The 12,697-nt window shown below is 44.3% G+C and overlaps 1 protein-coding gene across 2 annotated transcripts in view; it reads left to right on the forward strand.

The window, feature by feature from the left end:
• The window catches only part of LOC135056420 (uncharacterized), a 243,261-nt gene that overhangs the window by 175,399 nt on the left and 55,165 nt on the right, over positions 1-12,697 (forward strand). The window lies entirely within an intron of this gene.

The following is a 12,697-nucleotide window of genomic DNA, read 5'->3' on the forward strand; positions in this document are numbered from 1 at the left end:
AACAACAACAACAAGACCCGTACAGTGTTGCTGTGTTATGCTGCATCAGACCAGTGGTAGTGTCCTGGCCATCAGCCGTCACTCATTCCTGAGCTGCATATTGTGTTATATAACTCCAAAAAAACAAAAATTTGGAGGATAAAATAGGGAAAGATCAAGAACCACTTCCTCCTAGTGCTGAAGCTGCTGCCACTAGCCATGACATAGACGATGAAATGCCATCAACGTCGTCTGCCAAGGCCGATGCCCAATTTGATAGTAGAGGGCATGTAAAATCCAAAAAGCCAAAGTTCAGTAAAAAGACCCCCAAAAATAAATTTAAATGGTCTGAGGAGAAACATAAACCTACCAATATGCCATTTACGACATGGAGTGGCAAGGAACGGCTGAGGCCCCGGCCTATGTTCATGACTGGTGGTTCAGCTTCATATGACGATGGAAGCCCTCATCCTACCACTAGACAAATGAAAAGAGTTACTGTAAGCTGGAAAAAGCACAGAAAAGAACTGTGCGTTCTGAGATGGTATCACAAATCCCCAAGGAGAGTCCAAGTGTGTCGGCGGTTGCGATGCCTGACCTTCCAAACACTGGACGGGAAGAGGTGGCTCCTTCCACCATTTGCACGCCCCCTGCAAGTGCTGGAAGGAGCACCCTCAGTCCAGTTCTTGATATTATAATTGAATATGTCACTGTTGAAGTACACCAAGATGAGGATATGGGTGTTGCTGGTACTGAGGAGGAAGTTGACGATGAGGATTCTGATGGTGATGTGATTTGTTTAAGTCAGGCACAAGGGGAAGACACCTGTTGTCCGTGGGATGAAGAAGCCCATTGTGATGCCTGGGCAAACTACCAAAAAAGCCACCTCTTCGGTGTGGAATTATTTCTCAACAAATCTGGACAACAGGCGTCAAGCCATCTGTTGCCTCTGTCAATCTGTAATAAGTAGGGGTAAGGATGTTAAACACCTAGAAACATCCTCCATTATACGTCACCTGCAGCGCATTCATCATAAGTCAGTGTAAAGTTGTGAAACTTTGGGTAAGAGCGTAAGCAGTCCACTGACACCTAAATCCCTTCTTCCTCTTGTACCCAAGCTCCTGCAAGCCACACCACCAACTCCCTCAACTCAACTTCCTCCTCAGTCAGGAACGTCCGTAGTCCTGCAGGCCATGTCACTGTCAAGACTGAGGGGTCCTCTCCTAACTGGGATTCCTTTGCAGGATCCTTGAGTGGTACGCCTGCTGTTGCTGCCGCTGCTGTTGCTGCTGGGCGTCGATCGTCATCCCAGAGGGGAAGTCAGAAGACCACTTGTACTACTTCCAGTAAGCAATTGACTGTCCAACAGTCCTTTGTGAGGAAGATGAAATATGACAGCAGTCATCCTGTTGCAAAGCGGATAACTGAGGCCTTGACACTTATGTTGGTGTTAGACGTGCGTCCGGTATCCGCCATTAGTGCAGTGGGATTTAGACAATTCATGGAGGTATTGTGTCCCTGGTACCAAATCCCATCTAGGTTCCACTTCACTAGGCAGGCGATACCGAGAATGCACAAAGACGTCAGAAAAAGAGTCACCAGTGTCCTAAAAAATGCGGTTGTATCCAGTGTCCACTTAACCACGGACATGTGGACAAGTGGAACAGGGCAGACTAAGGACTATATGACTTTGAAAGCCCACTGGGTAGATGGCCTCCCGCAGCAACAACAGCAGCGGCAACAGTAGCAGCACCTCGCAAACGCCAACTCGTTCCTAGGCAGGCTACGCTATGTATCACAGCTTTCCGTAAGAGGCACACAGCTGACAACCTCTTATGGAAACTGAGGGACATCATCGCAGAATAGCTTACCCCAATTAGACTCTCCTGGGGATTTGTGATATCGGACAACGCCACCAATATTGTGCGTGCATTACATCTGGGCAAATTCCAGCACGTCCCATGTTTTGCACATACAATTAATTTGGTGGTGCAGAATTTTTTTGAAAAATGACAGGGGTGTACAGGAGATGCTGTCGGTGGCCCAAAAAATTGTGGGCCACTTTCGACATTCTGCCACCGCGTGTCGAAGACTGGAGCGACAGCAAACACTTCTGAACCTGCCCTGACATCAATTGAAGCAAGAGGTGGTAATGAGGTGGAATTCAACACTCTTTATGCTTCAGAGGATGGAGGAGCAGCAAAAGGCCATTAAAGCCTATACATCCACCTACGATATAGGCAAAGGAGGGAGAATGCACCTGACTCAAGCGCAGTGGAGAATGATTTCTGTCTTGTGCAAGGTTCTCCAACCCTTCGAACTTGCCACACGTGAAGTCAGTTCAGACACTGCCAGCTTGAGTCAGTTCATTCCCCTCATCAGGCTTTTGCAGAAGCAGCTGGAGAAATTGAAGGAGGAGCTAAGACGGAGCGATTCCGCAAAGTATGTGGGACTTGTGGATGGAGCCCTTCATTCGCTTTGCCAGGATTCAAGGGTGGTCAATCTGTTGAAATCAGAGCACTACATTTTTGCCACCGTACTCGATCCTAGGTTTAAAGCCTACGTTGTATCTCTCTTTCCGGCAGACACAAGTCTGCAGAGGTGCAAAGACCTGCTGGTTAGTAAATTGTCAACTCAAGCGGAACGTGACCCGTCAACAGCTCCTCCTTCAATTTCTCCCGCCACTGGGGCTGCAAGGAAAAGGATAAGATTTCCTAGCCCACCCACTGGCGGTGATGCAGGGCAGTCAGGAGCAAGTCCTGACATATGGTCTGGACTAAAGGACCTGCCAACGATTACTGACATGTCTACTGTCACTGCATATGATTCTGTCACCATTGAAAGAATGGTAGAGGATTATATGAGTGACAGCATCCAAGTAGGCATGTCAGACTGTCCGTATGTATACTGGCAGGAAAAAGAGGCAATTTGGATGCCCTTGCACAAACTGGCTTTATTTTACCTAAGATGCCCCCCCCCCACCCTCCAGTGTGTACTACGAAAGAGTGTTTAGTGCAGCCGGTAACCTTGTCAGGGATCGGCGTAAGAGGTTACTTCCACTAAATGTGGATAAGATGATGTTCATCAAAATTAATTATAAATTCCTCCGGGAAAACCTTTACCAGCAATTGCCTCCAGAAAGTACAGAGGGACCTGTGATGGTGGATTCCAGTGGGGACGAATTAATACTCTGTAAGGAGGAGGATGTACACAGTGAAAGGGGTGAGGAATCGGAGGATGAGGATGAGGTCGACATCTTGCCTATGTAGAGCCAGTTTGTGCAAGGAGAGATTGATTGCTTCTTTTTTTGATGGTGGCCCAAACAAACCAGTAATTTCAGCCACAGTCGTGTGGCAGACCCTGTCACTGAAATGATTGGTTTGTTAAAGTGTGCATGTCCTGTTTATACAACATATATGGGTGGGAGGGCCCAAGGACAATTCCATCTTGCACCTCTTTTTCTTCTTATCATCATGTGCTATTTGGGGACTATTTTTTTAAAGTGCCATCCTGTCTGACACTTCTGTATATGTCCAGTGGTACTGCCATTTAATTCCAGTGATTTGGAGGTATAATTCCAGTGATTTTGCCATTTAATTCCAGTGATTTGGACGTATAATTCCAGTGATTTGGACGTATAATTCTAGTGATTTGAACGTATCATTCCAGTGATTTTGCCATTTAATTCCAATGATTTGGACGTATTATTCCAGTGATTTGGACGTATAATTCCAGTGGGAATTGTTTGTGTCGCTTGGCTTAGTCACACAGCTACCTCATTGCACCTCTTCGACATCTTTGCATGAGGTGCTGTTTGGGGCCTAGTTTTTTAAAAGTGCCATCCTGTTTGACACTGCCGTATGAGTCCAGGAGTACTGCTGTATTAGTCCTGGGGTACTGCCGTATAAGTCCACTAATTGCAGAATTTTTTAAAAATGACAGGGGCGTGACACTACTAGATGGGCCAGGTGGTTGTGCCGCTTAGCTTGGTCATACAGCAACCTCAGTGCACCTTTTTTTCTTCTTTGCATCATGTGCTGTTTGGGGCCTTTTTTTGATATCTGCCCTCCTGTCTGCCACTGCAGTGCCACGCCTAGATGGGCCAATTGTTTTTGTCGTTTGGCTTAATCATACAGCTACCTCATTGCACCTCTTCTACATCTTTGCATGATGTGCTGTTTGAGGCCTAGTTTTTGAAAAGTGCCATCCTGTCTGACACTGCAGTGCCACTCCTAGATGGGCCAGGTGTTTGTGCCGCACACTTGTGTCGCTTAGCTTGGCCATCCAGCTAGCTAATTGCACCTCTTTTTCTTCTTTGCATAATGTGCTGTCTGGGGACTAGTTTTTGAATAGTGCCATCTTGTCTGCAACTGCAGTGCCACTCATTGATGGGCCAGGTGTTTGTGCCACACACTTGTGTCGCTTAGCTCAGTCATACAGCCACCTCGGTGCAACTTTTAGGCCTAAAAACAATATTGTGAGGTATGAGGTGTTCAGAATAGACTGGAAATGAGTGGAAATGAATGTTATTGAGGTTAATAATACCGTAGGAGCAAAATTACCCCCACATTCTGTGAGTTTAGCTGTTTTTATGTTTCTTTCAAAAATCATCCAGATCCAAAACCAAAACCCGAAACCAAAACCAAAACGTGAAAGTGGAATTAGAACCAAAAGCAAAACACAAAACACGAAAAGTGCCAGCCGCACATCTCTACCTGTGACTGTGGCAGTTGTGTAGGGAATCAGGCTGTATGGAACTGTTTATATTGAGTCTTTGGGACAGTGTATTATAAATTACATGTGCATCAGATTATTGGGCTTGAAAGTGTATATGGAGGGAACTTGGTCTGTATGCTGGTGTGCAGGGAGGTGTATGTGCTGGACTATATGATGGACAATTTGGATATACAGCCTTGTCAAGTATGCACTTTTCCCCAAAGTGCAATAAGGTGCAGATAGTTATTAGTACATGTATATTATGTGGCACATGCATAGGCACATAAGAGTCCAGGACTGAACATCTGCTAAGGAAGCATTTACAGCAGGTATAGTACACTCTGTGCAATTATAGAACCCAAGTGCTGTCCTTTCATAAACTGTAAGTGCACTATCTGAAGCCAGTGTGCCTCTCACTCGGACCACAATCTGCCTTTTATTTATATTACACTTTAGACTGGATTCTCCGCATTCAGTATGTACTTGTATGTAAAGTCGGTGCACCCTCTACTAATTATACAGCTCAGAGCAAAATATTTCAAAGTTACTTATAAATATATACTGTATCATAATAATAATAATAATAATAATAACAGCTACCAATGACTTTTGAGTCCTATAAACTGCTTAATGGAGTCAGGCCAGGGACTCTGTACATTTCTAGGATAATTGATTTCCTCGGGCTGTGAAGTTCAACACATAAGTGCAAAGAGATCATGGAATGCCTATGGGGTGAGTTCATTATAGAAGTTTCAAGTTTAGGCCTGTCACTTTTTTTCCTGTATAATAATAAATAATGACACTCTACAATTCGTTCTAGCATGTATATAATATAATTTAGCATATCCTTTCAATAGCTACTATATTGCTTTGCTATTTACTTAGAGAAGAGTAAATATGAAATTGTAGATCTATTTCTTTTCGTTTAAAATAGAAATAAAATGTTGTGAAAAGTAATTTTTGGAAATGACAGAAATAGATACTGTAACATGAATGCATTGCATCCAGTCACATTATACAGTCTAAGGCTGGGTACACACTTGGCGAAGTGCACCCGATCTATCGTCTGACTCTGATCACATATTGTTCAGTGTGTATTTACTATATTATTAACGATACACGCTCCCGCTGGTCATTAACAATGTACAATGGCCCTCATTCCGAGTTGATCGCTCGGTATTTTTCATCGCAGTGAAATTCCGCTTAGTACGCATGCGCAATATTCGCACTGCGACTGCGCCAAGTAATTTTACAATGGAGATAGTATTTTTACTCACGGCTTTTTCATCGCTCCGGCGATCGTAATGTGATTGACAGGAAATGGGTGTTACTGGGCGGAAACAGGCCGTTTTATGGGCGTGCGGGAAAAAACGCTACCGTTTCCGGAAAAAACGCAGGAGTGGCCGGGGAAACGGGGGAGTGTCTGGGCGAACGCTGGGTGTGTTTGTGACGTCAAAACAGGAACGACAAGCACTGAACTGATCGCACAGGCAGAGTAAGTCTGAAGCTACTCTGAAACTGCTAAGTAGTTAGTAATCGCAATATTGCGAATACATCGGTCGCAATTTTAAGAAGCTAAGATTCACTCCCAGTAGGCGGCGGCTTAGCGTGTGTAACTCTGCTAAAATCGCCTTGCGAGCGATCAACTCGGAATGAGGGCCAATATCTTTACTTTTCACCTTGAAATCTAAAGATATTGTACTAGACGGCATACACCTGGATGGGGTGTGGTATTGAAGGTTGACCACACTTAGGTCGACATTGTCTAAGTTGACCACTATTGGTCGACAGCAACTAATTCGACAGGGATTCTAGGTCTACAGGGTCTCTAGGTCGACATGGTCTAGGTCGTCAGGTCAAAAGGTTGACATGAGTTTTATTATATATTTTTTGGTGTCGTTTTTGCCGTACAGTTACTGGGAACCCCAATTAGTGCACCGCGTCCCCTCGCATAGCTCGCTTTGCTCGCCATGCTTCAGGCAAGGCGCCTCACTCTGCTACCGCTGCGCTCGGCACAGGTTACCATTCCCAATCGTACTCCACGTGGATCGTAAAGTATGAAAAAGTTTAAAAAAAAATAAAATAAAAAGTGAAAAACTCATGTCAACCTTTTGACCTAGAACATGTCGACTGAGAGACCCTCTCGACCTAGAAACCCGGTCAACCTAGTTACTGTCGACCAATAGTGGTCGACCTAGACACTGTCAACCTAAGTCTTGTCGACCTAGATGTGAGTGCATGCCATCACTGATGAGAAGCAAACTATATCGCTCAGTGTGTATGAACGATATCGTTTGCGGGGGGAAGGAATCTTGCACAATGTCACATCTGATGTTCCATCAGCAAGTGTGTACCCAGCCTTAACCTTTGCCCGTTGACAACTTATTTTTTAATGACCAGCACTCAACATTCTTACTAGTTTGCTGTTAGCATATACAACACAGAACCACCTACTTTGTCTGTGACTATCTCCAGTGAGAAAAGATGAGAAGCGTATAGCTGATTTAATCCAATATGTTTTACACATTCATCATTGGAAGATAAAGCATATTACATAACAACATTTCAAAGGGATGTGGTCAGGATGCTAGCGGTCGGGATCCTGACACTGGCACCCTGATGGTCAGAATCCCGATGGAAAGTACTGGGGTTAGGTTTAGGGTTAGGCACCAGGGAGAAGGTTAGGAGTAGTCTGCCGGAGAGGGGAAGAGGAGGGGGGGGGGGGGGGGGAATCTGTAGGGTTAGGCTGCGAGAGGGGATGGTTAGAGGTAGGGTTAAAATACGCACGAGATTCCGATACCATCCCCATTTCAATATATGCTTAAATATGTCACTGCAGACCACTTGTGGTGCCTTATAAATAAAATGTAGTAATAATAATAATAATAATAATAAATATTTTGTGTTTATTTGCTTTTATGTGTGACCATCTCTAACAAAACATACCAGTTATATGTTAAATACAGTTAACATTTCACGTTTTCATTAAAGCCCCAGGGACAATCTGATTTGCATAATAATTATATTATTATTATACCTCGCATCTGCTGGTGCTTACGTGGAACCTATCTCTTAGACTTCCTATTGTCATGCTCCGGAACCTTACCTCCGGCGGGTGCTCCCGCGGGTTACCGTCCCGCTGGTTGGCGCGGCTGCGGCGGGAGGGAGCTGCTGGCGGCGAGTCCTCCTGGAAGGATGTGCGGCTGCCAATGGCCGGGGGCCGAGGGTCTGGAGAGCCGGGAGCTGCGGCAGGGATCGCTGCGGTAAGGTCCTCTAGTGGTGACACAGTATAGTGTGTCAGAGACAGAAGCTGGCTAAAGCTGTGTGCTAACAGCTAAGTATGTCTCCTGTGCTGGGGGCAGCCAAGTTGGAGACCAGAGTATTACCAATGAAGTTCCCAATCTGTGTCCAGCCAATCCTGCGTGTTCTCCCCTTCAAAAGGGGGCTGGCTCAGAGGGAGTGCCAGTGCTTCAAGTTACCTCCTTGTGAAAGGTTCTCCAGCTCTGTTCTCCCAGGTTACTTCTGGTTCCCTAGTCCTGGTTGCTCTCATCCATCGGTTACCTAAACGCTGCTGCAGTCCTACTGTCTAAGTCCTTTGCCACTCGTGGAAGCGCTCATGGGGTCCCAGGTCATAGAGGAGTTCCCGCAGACGTCTTCATTTCTTCAAAGTCCAAGTTCTTCAGCCTCGTCTTTCAATCACAACCACAGTCTTCATTTCTTCAAAGTCCAAGTTCTTCAGCCTCGTCTTTCAATCACAAACCACATCTTCATTTCTTCAAAGTCCAAGTACCTCAGCCTCGTCTTTTAATCATAAAACACAGTCTTCATTTCTTCTTTAATGGAGTTCTTCAGCTTCACTCTTCAAGTCATGTAACCATAGACTCTAATTCTTCCAGTTTCTTCTATTTCTCCAATATTCGTGTACAGCCTGATTATTCAGAAAAACTACAGTTATCTTCCTACGAAGTCCTCCTTTTCTTTACGTCCTCCGGCCAATGTTAACACTTAGTTTGGCTTCCACCCCATGAGGAGGAATTACATTCAGTCACCTTATTTACTCTCCTCACAGGTAGCTCTCCCTTTAGCCAAAATTCGGTTGTCGGAACCCCAACTTACGCCGAGCGTGACACCTATGAGTTGAAGGGGCTGTGAGGGACAATGGCTATGCAGGTCTGTCTTAACAGCAGTGTAGGCCCCTGGACACAGCAATGCACTGGGGCCTCTACCCATCCTCCAGCGGTAGGGGTAGAGGGTGCTATCAGCGGCAGCCTTGATATCCCGCGGGCGGTAGGGCATGTTCTATCTTCCGCTCTGCATGTAGAACCTAAAGCAGTCATTTCTGCTAATTACTCCTTTACTGCACAGATGGTGGGAGATGGGGTGGGAGGGAGAACACTAAACTGTAGAAGGGGGTATTGGGCTGAATGAAGGGGCCATGGTATATGACCTCCAGTGTGGTAGAGGGTGTGTTTAATATGTAGGGGAGGGGTGGATAGTAGAGTGGGCATAATATTCATCATTTCCTGGTGGGAGGTCAGCTTGCTTGACTGCAGATATCTCAAGTTCCTGGAAATAGATTTCTTAGCTATGAATGGGATAAAAAAAAACTAGAGAGTCCCACCTTTTAGGAGGTACAGGGGACTTGGGGATCAGAGTTTAGGAGCCAGAGCAATCCACTGTCGAATACATAAAACTGCATACCAGGCATGTGGAGCTGGAGCATGGACCAGCTGCTGGAAGGCTGCCAGTGCCCACCAAGCTGCCAGTGTCCACCAAAAGGGGAGTGTCCCAGATATCTGGCTGGGAAGAGCAATTAACAGGCTTGGATGGGGACCACTGCTTTGAAGTCGGATAGATCCAGTTCCCCAGGGCCGATTTTCAAAAATCTGGTACCCCTGGAAAGAGGGAACTCTCAGCTGTCAGCTTATACTCCTCAGACCATTGGGCAAGTGCCCATTGAGCCCATACAAAAAGATGTGTCTATGATGCTTTGTGATTGATCCCAGCAATCAGACTGGGCTCAGCAATGCAGACAGGAATGATCTAATCCACAGAACATCTGTTCACTCAGGTTAGATTATACCCATGTGCTTGAAGCATGTTGAATGTTATGTAAACGGTCATGAAAGTAGACATGTTGTAGAGTGATAATGTCAATTATTATCTTCAAACATAAAGCTATACACTATTTCCGTGGAGCTGCTATGGCCGCTAGACCACGTGCACGTGCTACGCACTTTGTACGCTATTTGCGTACAGAGTCCCGCACGTGGTACGCACTTGGCGTACACACGCTGCGCTGATTGTACGGAATACACACAGCGGGCGCACACACAGTTGATAACGTTTAAACCTTGTTAATAAAATACAGTAAGAATATGCTTATACTCTAAACCTTAGTAGTCAAATACTGTAATGATGTAACGCTTAAAAACCTTAGCAATGTGTATGCTGTTTGAGCGTTTGAGACGCTAAGAGAGCCCTTTGCAGGAAAGTGAAAACACAACACCGGGTTTGGTTAAAACCACAGCAGCTCTAACACTGCTGTGGATTATTCAGAGAAAAAGGGGAAAACAGTACAAGTTATACACTACAAGCTAACACAGAAATCTAACAGAATAACAGAGAATAAGACGAACAATGGCTACAGAGAATATACATACGTGGGGAATCTTTCGCAAGCGCGACCTGGAATCCAGTCCTCAGCTATTCAGGTAGAAAGCCTTCAGAGACATCAGGCTGGCCAGGCAACAGTGGCCTTTATATACACAACATACATTCACAATACAATGGTACCTGTAATCTCATTGTTCATTGGACACAGGGATGTGTCTCTACATTACAGGAAAGGTCATAGGTGGATTTGAACAGGTGGGCTGTGTCTTTCCCCAACTGCTCCGGTGGGAGGTATCCTCAGGATTCCCGCCGCATGTGTAATTTACAGCAAATACAGTTAATGTTCATAATCTACTTCTGTACATAACTATACGCAGGAGCGAGCGATCCTTTCCTAACTAACACCGGAATGTTACCCTTAAAATACCCTACAGCTGGATACTAGACACCACCTTTCAACCTTTATCTGACCCTTCCTATCATGCAAAGAGGAATCCCTCCGTCCAGGAACTGTTTAAACTAATCATACTCGCTGACATGGTCTAGGGGAATATTAACTACAAAATGCACTATTTGGGTTAGATATGCACTGTTCTAATAACACGCTACACGCTCACAAACTCTACCGTAAATACCCATACCACGTGCAGGGTCGCCGGAGCGACTCCCACGCAAACTGCGTATCACGTACAGGATCGCTGGAGCGACTCCTACGCAAATTGCGGATATGTACAAGCACGGCAGACTGAGTGCACAAGCAGCGGGCATGCGCATGGGGCTAGTACAAGGCATAAGCATTATGATATTTTTTCGACTTTGACAAGAGCTACAAGTCTCAGCATGCTTCCTCTGTGGGGTTTAGATGTAATTTAAACAGGAACATTGCATTTATTTTTATTCCTTTAAAATTTGTGTCAAATACATAAGAGTCATTTTTGTAATGTGTCCCGCCAGAAAAAAAAATCGATAATCACTGCCCTAACCACTAGGTTTGTAGAGCATGGCCCTGACATGTTTGCGGAATAACCTAGTTTATTATGCTTTACAGTGGTTTATTTGCATAAGCAGTTTAGTTAAGTATGTAGCTATTATTGAACCAATACCTCAGTAGAAACATCACTACGCTGCAATGTGATAAGGTTACAAAACAAAACAAGATGTATTTATTACCAGTTATTTATATAGTGCACAAATATTCCACAACGCTTTACAGAGAATATTTGGCCATTCACAATCTATTTCAATCTATTTTCCCACATACACGCTAGGGTTAATAATTTTTGCTGGGAGCCAATTAACCTACCAGTATATTTTTGAAGTGTGGGAGGAAATTGGAGTAATTAGAGAAACCCCACGCAAGCACGGGGAGAATGTACAAACTTCACACAGTTAGAGCCATGGTGGTAATTGAACCCATGACCTCACCGCTTTGAGGCTGTAATGCTAACCATTACACCATCCGTACTGCCCTAGATGTATCAATTCTTATTTGTAAAGTACACATTTAATTAGCAGAACATGTGAATATATTTCAGGTATGTTTGTGCTACTTGTGACTATTTCTTCTGGTTCAGTGGTGAATTTCTTATTAGGAATGTGAGGCACAGGGGTGCCACTTGCTAGGGAGCGGCAGGTGGACGCTTGTTTTATTACTGTCACATACCCTCCAACATTTTACACTCAAAACACGGGTCAAATTAGGAAAAGGGGAGTGGCCACGGGTAAAGGGGCATGGTCACACACCCTTTTCTATACTTTCAATGGAAATTTAGTGAATAAAAAATTGGAATAAAGCCCTTTTTGGCCGGTACAGACCATAAAAAAATGGTACTGTACCGGCCAAAAAGATACAGTTGGAGGGTATGCTGTCAGTCCAAAATTTCCCAGTAGCTTCAGTGGAGTGTGCGTGGGTAGGACATGCTCAGACTGCACCTGTAAGCTGTCCTACTATAAATATGTAAATACAATTTAGAATAATACGTCATAATTTACATATTATTTTATTAATAATTTTATTAATATTATATTCAACTGCCAATTGTCAAATAAGGGTAATAATTCAACAAGGAACAAAAAAAAATAAAAAAAATTGGGAGGGCATTACTGTTGTGCCTAGGAGCACCCTGCCCATTATATCTGTCTCTGCCCAGGATTATTGGTTCATATCAGCAGGTGAATGTTGGATTGCTCAGGATATTTGGAGAGATTCATCATCAATCTGCAAAGGAATGTCTGACACATTCCATTTTAGGCAGGGAGATTAATCATTTTGTTTCAGTAAACACTGATAATGGAGTAAATTAATTTTGTTCTCAAAAAGTAGTAGTACCAGTCCAAACTGTAACCTGGTTTTCAGTTTATAATAATTATTTACAATATTGGATTT

This window comes from Pseudophryne corroboree, chromosome 3 (assembly GCF_028390025.1).
Source record: "Pseudophryne corroboree isolate aPseCor3 chromosome 3, aPseCor3.hap2, whole genome shotgun sequence".
Lineage (NCBI taxonomy): Eukaryota > Metazoa > Chordata > Amphibia > Anura > Myobatrachidae > Pseudophryne > Pseudophryne corroboree.